The sequence below is a fragment of the Ursus americanus genome, chromosome X, assembly GCF_024610735.1.
Source record: "Ursus americanus isolate L20-20 chromosome X, mUrsAme1.1.p, whole genome shotgun sequence".
NCBI lineage: Eukaryota > Metazoa > Chordata > Mammalia > Carnivora > Ursidae > Ursus > Ursus americanus.
The window spans coordinates 30,095,512-30,109,598 of record NC_142164.1 but is presented as its reverse complement, the minus strand read 5'-3'; the positions used below and the strand labels follow the sequence as shown (position 1 = coordinate 30,109,598).

Genomic DNA, 14,087 nt, shown 5'->3' with positions numbered 1-14,087 from the left:
GTGACTTCAGCGCTGTGACGTCATCAGACCTTAAGTTTAGGCCTTTCAAATTGCCAGGCACTCCGTGCGCATTTGTAAATCCTAAAAGCAACGGCACCTGTAACATATGACTGTTTGGGGTACTGTTTGCTCTTTTCCTTATAATAAAGGATAATCAAGAGTAATAACAGTAATGATGAATATTATTTCCAATTGCTCGGTGTTGACCATGTCAATAATAGAGTAAGAGTTATTAACCTCATTTTAGAGGATATGAACGAGTCTCAGTAAGAGATAGCAAGGTGATATAACAGTAAACAGATGGTAAGCCTGACACCAAAGCCTGTGAACTTCCTATCATATATTTCAAGGCAAAGTATTGACATTACTGAGAAAACCTGTATCGCAGTGGAAGATTAGTTATTGGGGCAGGGGTAATAGGCAGATACAAATATTTGACCAGTTTCCTGTCTGTTAAACACAGGTTAAAGCTGTTTGAAAATTTGTAAGTAAGAGAAATTTTACTAGAGGGACACGATGAAGGTTGATTTAAAAAATGTTTTTTAAATTGATTTAGTTTTTTTTTTTTTTTTAGTAATCTCTACACCCAACGTGGGGCTCAAACTCACGCCCCCCAGATCAAGAGTCGCGTGCTCTTCTGACTGAGCCAGCCAGGTGCCCTGATGAAGGTTGATTTTAAATATCTTGGATGAACCAAGATCTATTTTAGCTCAAGAAAACATCATTGAAAATAGAATCTCTTTGGTATCGTTGATAGCTGACACTTAAAAGAGACCACATACACACTTTTTCCTTCCTGCCTGCCAGAATGTTTTGTACAACTATTTTATTTATTAAATAATTTTAGAGTTGTTATAAAAGTAGAATGTACAGAATGGCACAAAGCTATGTAAAAGATTTTGTATGGTTAATATTTAAATAGGTATAAAAGTACACAGAAAGAGCAAGAACAGCCATAGGTAAGCACTGAACCTTTTGGCATATTTCTTTTAAAATGTTTTTCTAACTCTGCATGTGAACACAGATACACATACAATTTACTTTATTGAGGTTGTGCTCTCTAGAGTTTTACACATACACAGCTATCATTTTTTGTTCTTTTTCTAATGAAAAGTGTTGTCATTTCAAGAGCAGAAATGGAAGATCATTTCTAAAAAGAGGAGTAAAGGGGTGGGTAAAGTCTAAGCAAGTATAAAAACATACAAAAAAGCCTACAAGAAATAAACACAGTTGTTACTGGTCAACAAATCCTGAGCATTAATTGTAATAAGTATGATTGTTTTCACAGGAAAAGCAAGAGAATTGGTGGAAACGTCTGAAAATAATGAGGGACATTAATATAAAATCGGAAAGATTCAGAAGAAAATGTTAAAACTCTTTTGGGCACTCAATGAGAAGATTTGAATGGAAGAAGAGAACTCAAGTTCAGCTACAGCACGGTGGGCATGATGCCTGCGGAGAGAAAGAGATCACCATAAAATCACCCAGGTCCCAGCCACATCACTGGGTGACCTTACAATTACAATGCAGGGGACTTTGGCCCCACTAGGCTTACCCTTATGGACTCTTGTAGTGAGAGCCATGGCGAGGATGAGCCGGGGACAGTTGGAACACAGAGGGCCCTACAGTCCAGGGGGTCAGGAATGGCTTCTCATTGGGGGTGACGTGTGGACCACAGGACTAGTGTCCTTAGCAACTGGGAGCTCAAAGGGATCAGACTTTAACCAATGTGAAACCTACAAAACCCACTTTTGCAGTCAGAGAGTCCCAAGCAGGAAGTTTAAGAGGCCTCAGAGGAAGACACTCATTTCAAGTTGAAGGTTTTGAACTATAGTGATGAGGTCTCAGCCGCCACCGGATCTCTGTGGGGCCTTCAAATGCTGAACTCCCCAAATATCACCGACACACCTATTGATTTGACAAGGCTGAATGTATTCCTTACCTCAGCATGGGAGACACCCACCTCTCGAGGTTTTGGCAGCGTTTCAGGGAGGAAAGGAAAGGTCGGACTTTATCTAGAAATGAAGGTTTGTTTTTTTTTTTTTAGATTTTATTTATTTATGTGACAGAGAGACAGCCAGTGAGAGAGGGAACACAGCAGGGGAGAGGGAGAGGAAGAAGCAGGCTCCCAGAGGAGGAGCCCGATGTGGGACTCGATCCCGAAACGCCAGGATCACGCCCTGAGCCGAAGGCAGACACTTAATGACTGCGCTACCCAGGCGCCCTTAGAAATGAAGGTTTTGATTTAAGGCACAGAGTCTTTCAACACGGAGACTGGATTAGGTTGGATATGGGTCATGATGCCAACAGTCTAGGATTGGTGGAAGCAGCAAGGGGAGAATTTTGAGGAAAGGGGAGGATTTTAGGGGGCAAACCGTTGATGCTTTCCATTGAAGAGCTGATGGGACTTTGGAGAAGTACCTGTAATGGAGAAACTTTTGCCTGGACAGGAGAGTCTGGGAAAAGCAGTGCAAGCGAAGACAGGGGACTAGCAAAGTCCTGTGTATGTAGACAGTAAGGTGTGGTTTTATTTCTCAGCGTCCAGGCTAAGTGTGGCAACAGACTATTTTCATTCTCATATACTTAACGTTTTTATGAATAATTCACCTTAGGTATGTGTTTATTTTGTGGCGTCAAAATCCTTTTGTTTCCCTGAATCCCGAGAAAAGATGACCCCTACTCTTAGGTAGTTTGCTAAGTAAGCCCTGAGAAACATTATATAACTAGCTTTAACTAGTCCGCTATACCCGTTAGGTGTGTTAAAAAACAAAATTCAACTGAGTCCATTTTAAAGATGTTATCGGCTTTATTTAAGGATTCATGAATTGGGCAACATTCCACCTAGCAGACAGAAAGAAGCTCAGAGATGCTGCATAAGATGAAAGACTTTTGTATACTGAAGGGAGTAGGAACAAGGAAGATACTAGCAAAAAGTGAATTGGTTGGGATGAAATCACTTTCCTTTATGTTACTTCGTTAGTACGGACCTGGTGATTCCTGATTGACTGCTTTAGGACTCCATTTCTGGGAAAGGTGGAAACCAATATTAGGTCTGGGTTTGGTGACCCCGAGCTTAGCATGAGCGCCTCCATTTTGCGCTAGCTGTCTTATTTTTAACGGATGGATTATTTTATTTAATCCTCACAAACACCTTGTCAAGTAGGCGCTATTATTATCCCTATTTTATAAAGGAAGAAACTGACGCCCAGGGAGGTCATAATTAGCTCACATCCACGCACCTAAAACTACTCTTTTTTCAGGCCCATCAAGAACAACCCACGTCCAACAAAACTGCCTTGTTCTGTTCCCCTTTTGCAGAAGGGAACGGGTGTCCCGGTGCAAAATATTTATTGGCCCGTTCGGCGCTCTTTGGGGTCCCCGGGGAGAAGGAGGCCAGGGTGGAAGGCAAAGGCCGCGGGCGCCCCCAGTTTGGGTCTGGGTGGGCTCCCCTGGCCGCCCCGCCCCGCCCTCCTGCAGAGGCCTCACCTGCGCCCCCGGGTGCACCGGAAGCCAGCCCGGCCCGCGCCCGTACTGCCGCCGTGCCCGCCGCTGGCTGCCAGGGGGCGCTGCGACACCGGCGCCGGGCGCCGAGGGGCGGCGGCCACGTGACCGGGGAGCGGCGCGTGGGGTCCTGGGGTCCGCCAGGCGGCCCCCACCAGCTGCTGGTGCGCTCGCCTGCTTCCCCCCACCCCCCACCCTCGCCTTCTCCTTTGGCTCTGCGCCGGCCGCGCGGTGGGTCTGCGTCGGCGACAGCGACTCAAGTCCGGGCTCCCCGACCTGTAACCTCCCGGCGACCCTGCGGAGCAGCCGCGTGAGTTTCGCGGGCACCCGGAGCCCCCGGGAAGAGACACCGCACTCTGGCTTTGTGGCACTTTTCGCCCTTCCCGCAAGGCAGAGGAGGGGGGACTCGGTGCCAGGCTTTCCCCTAGCTCGGAGAGGGGCTGTCACCTCCCGTCGTCCCCGTGGAGGGACGTGCTGTTCCCAAGGGGACCCCGTGGGAGTGCGCCGCGCGCGGGGAGCGGGGGTTGCCGTGGGGGTTTGGATCATTTGGCTGTTCTGGCAGGACCCCTTGCCCAGTAAGCACTGACCAAATTACCCCCCACCCCCACCCCCAAATGACCATTTTCACGGATATGCCCTAATGGAACATTCACTTGGTTGTGGACAGGGCTTGAGAGTGGCAAGAAGTGAATGTCTTAACCGACTACGTTTCTTACGTGGAGTAGGGGCCTTAGGCACACCCCCCACTTAGCGGGGCAGAGCGGCCACGGATGGTCCAGACGACACACTTGGATCGCCCAGCCGGAAATGCCTCGTACACCTCAAGACATCTCACGGTGTCACACACACACGCAGATGCTGACTTTGATGTGTCTGTCCGCACAACCCTCAGCCCCAACCGACAGGAATGCGTCAGAAACTTCGTTCCCCACCATTCTCACCAGGCCCTGTAACGCGGGTAGTCCCGCTGGGGCAGGGGGGAGGTTAATTTGGAGAGAAACTAAGTAATGGGAGAGATGGAGGGATTTTAAAAAGAGCCTTACACTTTGCTTCCTATAACGTTCACTCATTTTAAGCGCCCAGTTATTTTTAGTAAATTGGCGGAGTTGTGCGCCCATCACTGCCATCTGGTTTGAGAGTACTTTGGTCCCCATTCACCCCCCCCCGCCGCCCACGCAAATCCCCATAAAATTTCAGCTAATCTCTCCTCGGACCTCTAGCCCTAAACAACCATTTATCCGTCTTCTGTCTCTATATAGTTGCTTGTTCTGGTGCACAGGAATGGAATCCCACACTGCTAGGTGGTCTTTCGTGACTGGCTTCTTTCACTTAGCACGGTGTTGTCCCGTGGCTTGTATGTCGTAGCAGGGGTCAGTGTGTCATTCCTTTCTGTAGCTGAGTCATGTTCCCTGGTTTGGGTCTACCGCTTTATGCAAATACCACGTCTGTTGATCCATTTGGGTGGCTTTCATTTTTTTGGTTATTAAGAGTAATCCAATAATTGGGAACATTTGTGTGGACATATGTTTTCAACTCTTTCGACTTCACTGCCTTTGGCTGCTGCTTCCCCGGCACTCTTAGCCCATTTCTATCCTAACACTTCACACACTGCCCGTAAGCTTGAATTCATTCTCTGTCTCCCCACTAGAGAAGGCAAGGACCAGGTTCCCTCGTGCCCTGCTTCACGAGTGGAATTTCTGCATTAGATGGCAACTGTATGTTTCACTTTTTTTTTTGAAACTTCCAGACTCTTTTCCAAAGTGGCTGCACCATTTAAGACTGCATTGGTAAATGTAGGAAGCTGCCAATTTCTCCATATCCTCAGCAACACTGGTTTGGTCTTTTTGTTTGGTATCTCATTGTGATGTTAATTTGCCTAGACTGAACGGTGTTTGTTAATCAGTTTCACTTCACTTTAATGACTAGCTTTTTAAATATTATAAAATCTCGTTGCTGAAATGAATAATACATAGCCCAGCCATGCAAGGAGCTCATGGCTCCAAGAAGGAGACAGAGGAACATAATTACAGTACAGTGTGTTAGGTGCTCTGATGGAATGGAGCACGGGATGCTGTGGGGAGCAGAGAAGAGGGACCCTAACCTCAGCTGGGAGGATGGAGGAAAGTATTCAAGAAGCCTTTTCTAGAAGGGGCTTTAACGTGCCTCTGGTTTTCTTTCTTGTATTTTTATCAAAATTATACATGTATGTAGTTTTAAAAGTCAAATAGTTCTACAAGCTTTGTTATTTTTTTAAAGAAAGGAGTCCCCAGCTTCTCTCCCCATTCCCTGCTCCCCCAAAAGCAACCACTTTCTATTCTTTTAACTCTTTGGCTATTTATTTCTCTATCTTTAAATAGCATAGCCTGTTTTTATTTGAGAAAAAAAAAAATAGCCCTGACATAGGCCAATTACCGTCTTCACTTGCACTGATTTCTAAATTGGTCAGCCGCATGAAATATTAACACATGGTTAATTATGAAAGCCGCAGTCACAATGCAACCTACCTTCTTGCGATTTAAACACAAGAAGACAGGCTTTACCAACAGTTAGGTACTGAAGTAAGACAAGATAATGCATTTCAAAGGAGTGGCTAAGGAGTTTTCCTCAATGGTACTTTAGTACCATATAACTTCAATAAGCTGGAACCCAATTATGACTTAATTAAGAAGGATGTTAATTTCACTCAAACACAAAGAAAAAGCCAAATCACAGACAAGCAGCATAGCCTAGGACAGAGGTTGGCGAACTATGACCTGCGAGCTAAGAATCTTTTATCAGATGAACCTTTACAATTAGTTGGATCGTGGGGAACATTAGCTTTCAACCATAATTAAATAAAATGTTATTCTTCTATTCCATTTTTTTTTACTAGTAGACCTGTATTACAAAACCTTGTAGTCGATTATTGTATTTCTATCATTATATTTTCTTACAAAGCCTAAAATATTTATTTTCTGTCCTTCACAGAAGAAGTTTGCCAGCTCTTGGTTTAATAGAATAAACAGAGAAATGGAAAGCAATTGCCACGTACTTGCTGGGTGACCTTGGGAAGTCACTTCACTTTTCTGGTCCTGATTTTCATTATCTTTAAAATAGAGATAAAGGGTGATGGGTGGAGGAGAAAAAGCTCTAAGGTGAAATCCCCCCCCAAGTTTTATATTAATTAGTTCAATTATGTAAACATCTATCGAGCTACTACCGGGATACCAAGAACTGTCAAAGGCATTGGGGATAGAGCGGAAAACAAAATCCTCATCCTGAAAAAGGATACGATTCTAAATGAAAAGAGACTAAAGATGCAAAGTGTGGTCTGAGATTGGATCCTGATTGGAGCAAGCCAGCTTTATCGGACATTCGAGGAAAAGTAGGGAAATTTGAATATGGAGGGGTATTCGATGAGATGAAAATTTATGAACGTGCAATGACGAATGAAGGTGACCGACTGATAAAAAGCAGTTATAAAGCATTATGTACTGTATTATCTCATTTTGGTAGGAAGTTCAGATACATATTCTGTAAACTTAGAAGACGATCTGGAAGGATATGTACTAAGCTCTTTTTTTAAAAGATTTGTTTGAGAGAGAGAGAGAAAGCACGAGTGGGAGGAGGGGCAGAGGGAGAGGGAGAAGCGGACTCCCTGCCAAGCAGGGAGCCTGAGGCAGGAGTGGATCCCAGGACCCTGAGATCATGACCTGAGCTGAAGGCTTAACCAACCGAGCCACCCAGGCGCCCCTGTACTAAGCTCTTAATATGGGTAATTTCTGGGAGGTGGGAATATAATATTTTGATTTTCTTATTTTTGTTTTCTAATTTTCTACAGTGAACGCACACTGCTTTTATAAAAATAAAAGATTCTGTCTAATTAAAAAAAATAATCTCTCCCTCCGTGGAGTTTACATGCCAGGGTCTCTTGTGAGTATTAACCTCGCTGAATCTGTCACTTTTTTTGCGGGGAACATCTGTAAGACTGGAGACTGCTCTTTCCCCCTACAGGTAACAAAGGAGCAAGGCTTTCTCTGTGGGATAGCTGTGAACTGATGCTGCTGGCATTTTCCTTGGAGTTTTAAGGGTGAGTAGAGCCTTCGTATACCCAATGCTTTAGAAAAGGGTGGGATTTTGTAGGGTGGCTGGCATTAAGAAAGGTCGAGAGAGGCCAATGTTGGTGGTGTCCGTCTGGACACTGTCTAGGAGAGAACATGCCCAGGCTGATCCCGAGGCGGGTTTATCTCTGTCGCATCAGTGGACACATCGATGTGATGAAGCATTCGAATCTTGAAACTACTCGTCTTATTCCAGGGCTCTGTAAACCCGGCCTCCTATTTTTGTAAATCAAGTCTTGTGGGAACACAGCTTACGTACTTGTTTATGAGTTACCTATCCCTGCTTTTGCCCCGCAGTGGCAGGGTGGAGTGGCGGCACAGAGACCGTATTTGACCCACAAAACTAAAAGTGTTTACCGCCTGGCCCTTTAAAGAGAAAGCGTGTGGACCCCGGGTCTCGGCCCCCCAGAAAACTGCCTCAGGAGGCATGCCTGGGGAGAGAATGGCCACTTCCCAGCTCAGCGAATGAACTGACACTCTGATAAACTTCATTCTCTCCTGGGCGTTATTAGCATGGGCCAGTATTCCCAACGTCAGATAACTCTAGGTTACTCATAATACTGGATTTCTTACCCTGCAGAACGGTGGCGAAGGCCGGACCATAGGAAAATAGAAACTTCATCAAGGAAAATGATAGCCTGTGAGCCCGGTCAGTAGCGGGCTAGTTGGTCTTCCGTTCGTCTAGCTAAGGTCTACTTGGGCTTCAAAGTTTGTTCAAGTGCCTCTTGCTCCCAGAAGCCTCCTCTCGCTCCCCACCCTGATTTCACTGTCCCAGGCCAGTGCTCCCACAGCACCCTTAGCAGAGCCCTATCATGACCCTTAGCACCCCACCCTGTAAGCATGATTTCCTTCTCGGACTGTCCACCACACAGGGTAAGGACCATGTTCACTCGTTCCCTGGTATAGCCCCGGAGCCCAGCGTAACGCCTAGCATATAGTAGCATATAGTAGCTTCCTAGCTGCGCGTCCTCAGCCGCGCTACTCCCCTGAACCTCAGTCTTCTTGTCGGTCCAATGGGAATAATAGTAATAGTAGCTCCCTTGTTGTGTGGACTAAATGCGTGTATATTAGCTATTCAGCAAACACTTGTGGATGAACGAAGGAATGAACGACATATAGGGAAGTGTTTGGATCGTACTGGGGATTGTGAGTCTGCATCAGCAGTGCCTACAGTCACAGGGGTTGTTCTATTGACTGTATTTAGACCAGCAACACACTCATCCTCCACTGGCCACCCAGACGGGAGCAGCACTCATCTATCCTGTCAACACTTAGTGAGTGCCTACTATGCGCCCAAGATTACGCGAGGTATTGGGGATATACGGGAATACACACCGTCTCCACCCTCATGGAGATTACGTTCTAGTGAGGAAGATGGGTCCATCCACAAACTGGTACATAATATGTTACAGACCGTTTGATCGGTGATAAAGAAAATAAAGAGGCTAAATCGTAGTCATCGAGATGGGCTGTTACCGGTCTGGTGAGCAGGGAGAGCTTCTTTAGAGAGGTGACATTTGACATGAGACTGGAAGAGTGAGCCAACCATTTAGAGGAGCTGGAGAAAGAATATTCTAGGCAGAGGAAGACGACGTGCAAAGGTTGAAAGCCATCAAGGATTTGGCCCAGTCAAGGACATGGAAGGAGGCAAAGGAGGCTGGCAGGATGAAGAGGCTGGGCTCTTTCTAAGAAGAAAGGGGAGCTCTTTAATGATTGTAAGAAGGATACTAAGATCTGTCCCTCTGTGTTTTTAAAAACTAAAAAAATATCTGGGAGAATGATGGCCCTCCCCCAAAGATGTTCACATACTAATCCCGAGAACTGACTGTGTTGCCTTATATGATGGAAGGGACTTTGCATATGTGATGAAGGATGGAAATCTGAGATTACCCTGGTGGGTCCAACAGGATGACAAGGGTCCTTGTAAGAGGAAGACACAAGGGTCAGAGTCAGAGGGAGGAGATGTGCTCATGGAAGCAGGGCTCCCAGTCAGAGCAATTTGGAGATAGAAGAAGGGGCCGTAGCCAAGGAATAGAGACAGTGCATAGAGGTTGAGAAGACAGGGGAACAGCTTCTTCCTTAAAGCCCCCAGAAAAAACAGCCCTGCCGACACCTGGACCTTTAGCCTTATGAATGTCAGTTTGGACTTATGACCTTCAAAACTGTAATATAATACATTTGTGGCGTTTTGAGCCACTAAATTTGTGATTATTTGTTACAGGAGCCACGGAAAACCAGTGCTCATTGTGTGGAAAGATAAACCAAAACTAATGACATTAGTAATTTACATTGGGATGGGAACAGGGTTGAAAGGACCGGGAAGGAGGTAGAAGGGATGGGAACTTTTCTGAGTTTACCTTTTTTTTTTTTTTTAAGATTTTTTATTTATTTGAGAGTGAGCAGAGCGTGCAAGAGAGAATATCAGTTGGGGGGGGAGGAGCAGACGGAGAGGGGGAGGGAGAAGCAGACTCCCCGCTGAGCAGGGAGCCCCACATGGGGCTCAATCCCAGAATCCTGAGATCACGACCTGAGCTGGGGGCAGACGCTTCACCGACTGAGCCACCCAGGCGCTCCCCCCCCCCACTGCCCCGCTTGCGGGCACTTGAATCCTGGACTTCTGGCCTCAAGAACTGTGAGAAATAAATTTCTACCATTTGAGCCAACCCATCTGTGGTATTTAGTTTTGTCAGCTCGAGCAGACTACTGTACTAACTTCGGAAAAGAGTATTTTGACTTGGACTCTACGGCAGGGGTCCTCACACTTCAGTACGCGTCGGAGTCCCCCAGGGAGCTCGGAGAACTCTGGGTGATGGCCTCCCCCTCCAGCATTTCTAATTCAGTGGGTCTAGGGTGGGGCTCGAGCATTTGCATCTCTGACAAATTCCCAGATGAAGCTGATGCTACTGGTTGAGGGACCACGCTTCGAGAACCACTATTCTAAGGCTAGCGACCAACCCCCGCCCCCAAACTGAACATCAGTCCCGCACTCTAGATAGTAGGTTTGTTTTCCACAGGGACACGGGTTGGCCATTCTGAATCTACTCGAACAAATAATATACCGTGAATAACGAGAGCCAGCTTTTACTCCCTCGGAGGAAGGAGTTCCACAGAAGAAAAGACGGAAGCCTGGTGGTGATCAGAGGTTATCAGTATGAATGCGTCATTTCATGCGCGCACAGCCGCCCACCCAGAGATAGATCCAGAAATAGAGTTGTTTGTAGAGACGCATGTGTTTCCTAGCTCTGTCTGCTGAGAAGGCCTGGAAGCGGCGACACCCCAATACCAGCGAGTACACCTAGCACTCAGATCTTGGTTTCCAAATACCATTCTCCAAATAAAAGGAACCAGAACTCTCAGAGAAATGGCTGATTCCCAGGCTGGGGCAGGGAGACTAGAAGAAGAGCGGGGCATGTCTTCCTCTGCCAGAAAGTAAGACAGTGTCCATGGGATAATGGGGACATGCCAGGAGGATGCAGGAGTCACTCTGAAGGGATTTCCAGTGGTGAAATCTGTGACAAGCAACAAGATAATGCTAGTCATGGATCATAACCCAGACAGGAAAATAAGAACCCACGAGTCCATGCGAATATAAAGGACTAACTGAGTAAATAAATGAATGAGGGGGAAGGAAAAGCACTTACTTACAATAGCATTCCAATCAGTAACATGTAGAAAGAATAAGAGGACTAGAAACTTACTTGGCAAGCCCAGCAGTAATAACTATTTCAGGCCAGGACCATCAGTGGATAGTAAAATGAATGGACAAAAGTATGATGAGAAAGTGTGTTTATATAGTCTTAAAGTATCTTCCCCCCCAAAAAGCTTATTTATTCCAAAGGGCAAAATACTAACGTCACTGGGGAGAAACCTCGCAGACACAGCCTTAACCAAGTGATCAAAGTTCACATCACCAGTCGTGGAACAAACCGATGCCATGTGTCTCTTGACAGGATGCATCGAGAAGGACACACCATCATATCTGTAGTGTTCTTGCCAAAGCACATAACCCAATTTGAGTCACCATGAACCATCAGATAAACCCCACGTTGAAACCAGCTAGTGTTTTCCAAAAGTATCATGGTAATGAAAGACCAAAAAAAGACCGAGGAACTGTTCCAGGGTAAAGGGATACATCAAAGAAAACGTCTGTGATCCCTGACCACAAAAAAGGACATTGGTGGGGCAAATGGAGAAAATGGAGTCTATCGATTATAGTATTGCATGGACATTAATTTCTTGATTTATAAAGTATCGTAGTTATATAAGATGGTAATATTTGGGAAATCTGGGTGAAGGGTATAGGAGGACTCTTCGTACTAGTTTTGCAACTTTCTGGGGGGTAAGTCTATAATTTTTCAAATGAAAAGACCTGAGCCACCCTGAGATCATGACCTGAGCCCAAGGCAGACGCTTAACCCACTGAGCCACCCAGGCTCCCCTCAATATTGTGGATTCAGAATCCTCTAGTATATAAGCTGGACAATGTATCATGGAGTTTGTTTTTTATCTTTGTTTTCCCCCATAGTTTTTAGTAGTGTTCCTCTCATCCAAGGGAAAACAAGGAAAAGGGGGGATTTCTTTGGTTCCTTCCTGTGTTTACCTCTGCCGAGGACTTTTCTCTTGAGAATTTATCTCTGCTCTTTTCAAGGAGGGGTTTGAATTGTGCTGTCGCCCAGATTGTGACATTTGCAAAGCCCTGTTGGCCTACTAGGGTTTCCACATGCTGTGCCCTTCCCAACGTTTAGGCCTTTACCTGGAATGCTCTCTTACTCAAATTTTGTCTGTCTTTCAAGGCTCAGCTCAAGAACCACCCCCTCCAAGTTGTCTTCCTGGATTTACTCAGCCCAAAGTTATCCTTCTCTTTCCCGAGTAAGTCATAGCTCTTAGTTTATTCCTCTCATTTGGCCCCCATTCACTCATTCACAGCCATACCCGTTGCTTTGTACTTATTTATACATAATTTACGTCCTCTACCAGATTAAAAATCCCTTGGGAGTAGGTACTTACGTTTTTCAGCTTTCAGTTAATTATTTTTTTTCTCAATTTCAGATGCAAAAAAGGTTCACCAGTAAAATAAGTTGATAAGCCCCCATCCCCCGCCATGTCCTTTGAATCTAATCTTTAGTTCCCCTTGTTTCTCTTGAGGACTTTCTCTGTGAAATGCTGGAGTCATCTCCTTTCTCCCCAGTGGTCTCCTTTATAACTTAAAGCCTGTCGCTCTAGGATTTTCTCTTCCGTTGTTTGGGTGGAGTTGCTTCCACCAGGGGGCGCTCTTTACCATATATAGGTGCATTGCTCTGGGAGGCAAAAGAAAGACTTCATCAGGTGAAAATATCAAAGCAATGGAAAAACAAACAGTAGGAGACTGGAACTGAACATCTCCTGGGATTTGACTTGGTCCCAGCACTAGCTGGCTGCTCAAATAACATTTCACTTGTTATATTGTGTTTTGGTATGATTCTGGCCCACGTGTAAAGATTTCCCCCTTCGTAACCTGCTTCATTTCTTTCCTCTACAACTATATATTGAGTGTGTGCTTTGTGTCAGGTATTATCGTAGATAGTGAGGCTTCCACTGTGAACAAAACACACCAGGTTCCTGACTTACAAAGCTTATTCATATGTGGGCAGCAGATAACCAATGAGATAAACACATAAAAGATATAGGATAGATAGGGATAAATACCAAAGAGAAAAAAGAAATTCAAGGCTTTATAGGCCATTGGAAGAATCTTGACTTTTTCTTTGAGTGAGATGGGAAGGATTGGGGAATTTTGAGTAGAGGAGGGATGTGACTTGACATATTTTAAAAGGGTTGCTGTAGTTGTTTTTTTTTTTTTTGGATAAAAAGTTATAAAGGGACAAGCTTGGGCTGGGCTGATAGCAATGGAACTGGGGAGAAGTGGTTGGGTTTGGGGATATATTTTGAAGGTAGAGCCAAGTGAATTTGCTAACAGATCAGATGTAGGATGTTGGAGAAAGAGGAATGAAGGGAAACAGGGTCACCATGTTGCATAACACCAGTAGCATTGAATAAAATGTGGCTGGTGCCCTCTGGGGTTGTGTAACACAGCATTTCTGTTCGGGATGTTGCCAAGGTTTTTGTTCTGAGCAGCTGGAAGGATGGAGTTGCATTGGTAAAGACTGTGGGAAGAACAAGGTTGGAAGTATATCAGAAGTTACATTTTGAAAGAAATCGACACAAGTAAATGGAAAGATATTCCATGCTCACGTATAGGGAGAATCAATATTGTTAAAATGTCTGTGCTACTGAAAGCAATCTATAGATTCAGTGCAATCCTTGTAAAATTCCAATGGCATTTTTCAAAGAAATAGAACAAGTAATCCTAAAATTTGTATGGAACTACAGAAACCCCCACATAGCCATAGCAATCTTGAAAGGGAAGAACAAAGCTGGAGGCATCTTGCTCCCTGGTTTCTATATTACTATATTCCAAAGCTCTAGTAATTACAAAGTATGGGATTG

The 14,087-nt window shown here is 45.1% G+C and overlaps 1 long non-coding RNA gene across 2 annotated transcripts in view; it reads left to right on the top strand.

Moving 5' to 3' along the window:
• Positions 1-3,695: 3,695 nt before the first annotated feature.
• The window catches only part of LOC123787670 (uncharacterized), a 65,439-nt gene continuing 55,047 nt past the window's right edge, over positions 3,696-14,087 (top strand). For both annotated transcript variants that reach the window (XR_006778304.2, XR_015723366.1), the window contains exons 1-2: positions 3,696-3,811; positions 7,495-7,570. This is a non-coding gene — a long non-coding RNA (uncharacterized LOC123787670). The remainder of the gene's footprint in view (positions 3,812-7,494; positions 7,571-14,087) is intronic.